The following is a 1685-nucleotide window of genomic DNA, read 5'->3' as shown; positions in this document are numbered from 1 at the left end:
TGAGCTGAGAGAACTAAGAGAGAGGAGAGGAGTGTGTAGGAGGGAGGAGGAGGAGAGAGACGGGAGAAGAGAGAGAAGTGCTCTCTCTCTCACTTTCTCTCTCTTTCTCTCTCTTTCTTTCTCTCTCTCTCTCTGTCTCTCTCTCACTCTCTCTCTTCCTTTGCCTCATGAATCAGAACTTTGTTGTCCTTTAAAGCTCTCTGTCTGATGTCTCTCCATGTCGCCTACTTCCAATTCCACAGCACTGTTATTATTATTCAGACCCAATCCAAAAGCAAAGCTTGTTCATTTGAACCTGTTTGGTTCCCGCCCCCCCTCCCCAACCCACAGGGGAACTTACTTTCTAGTTGTTTGTGTCAGAACATTGTTTTGATTCTCTATGTTCTAACTGTCTCTCTAGTCTAGAATGTTTTTCTTGGACTCTGTGGCAGAGTGTTGTTTGATGAGAGGTTAGAGGCGACCATATTGCCTGAGTCGCTGTGTCTCTGTAGCTTTGAAAGCTCTCCAGAAAACAGTGGGGGTGATCCGCCACACGAAGCCAGTAACATGGGATGACGGAGAGTTGTTGTAAAACCAGCTAACAGTGCTTAGCAGTCTAGTCTTGGGGTTGTTCAGTTCAATCCTGCTCTTTGAGCCAAGGTGGTTATTCCAGTCTACCAGTCTAGGTAGAGGAGGCCTCAAAGCTCAAAAGATGGAGTTGTTTGTTAGCGTTTATTAATGTAGCTTTATTGGGATAGAAAAACACTATGCCCCAACCAACTTCGTGTTTAGCATTGAGCTACATACAGTATGGAAGAGATCATTGAGTTAATTCTAATAGCCAGTGATTAGGGGTTCTGACTTGTGTATGCTGTCCCTGGTCCCCAGCTGGCCGTAAGCAGTTTGCCCGTCATGAGTGGGCCCAGAAGGCAGCCTACCTGCTGGGCTGCACCCTGGAGGAGCTCTCCTCTTCCATCTTCAAGCACCAGGTCAAGGGTGCCCTGCAGAGGTCCACCTCCTTCCGCGGGGGGCCCGACGAGGCCGGGGCAGGAGACAGCTCAGGTAAGGGACCTTCAGAGACCACCAGTCTCCAATATGAAGTTGAATTAAATAAATAGAGTAGAATAACATACTAAAGACTATGCATGTGCTTTTTAACTCACAACTCCTTTTCTCCCCTGTCTCTCTCTCAATTCAAGGGGCTTTATTGGCATGGGAAACATATGTTTACATTGCCAAAGCAAGTGATATAGGTGGAAAAAAATTAAAATAATGAACAGTAAACATTACACTCACAAAAGTTCCAAAGGAATAGAGACATTTCAAATGTCATATTATGGCTATATACAGTGTTGTAATGATGTGCAAATAGTTAAAGTACAAAAGGGAAAATAAATAAACACATATTTGTCTCTCTCTCGCTCTCTCTCTTTCTCTCTCTCCCTCCCACTCTCTCCCTCCCTCCCTCTCTCTTTCTCCCTCCCTCTCCGTCAGTCTCTAAGATCACAGCCCTGGATTGTTTGGAGGCCATGGCTTCAGGCCTGTACTCAGAGCTCTTCACCCTCGTTATCTCCCTCGTTAACAGGTCTGTCAGCTCATCTCTCTTTTGTCCTCTTTCTTATATTTCTTACTTTACCATCATTTATTTACAATATTGCTCTCTTTGAATGGCTCTTATTCCCATCCTTTTTCTTCGTCTTTCTCTC

At 45.0% G+C, this 1685-nt stretch overlaps 1 pseudogene; it reads left to right on the top strand.

Moving 5' to 3' along the window:
* LOC111957931 (unconventional myosin-XVIIIa-like) overlaps positions 1-1685 on the top strand; it is a 159684-nt pseudogene that overhangs the window by 86174 nt on the left and 71825 nt on the right.

Source organism: Salvelinus sp. IW2-2015, linkage group LG4p (assembly GCF_002910315.2).
Source record: "Salvelinus sp. IW2-2015 linkage group LG4p, ASM291031v2, whole genome shotgun sequence".
In the NCBI taxonomy this organism is placed as follows: Eukaryota; Metazoa; Chordata; class Actinopteri; order Salmoniformes; family Salmonidae; genus Salvelinus; species Salvelinus sp. IW2-2015.
The sequence above is the reverse complement of the archived record's forward strand: the minus strand, read 5'-3'. Positions and strand labels throughout refer to the sequence as shown.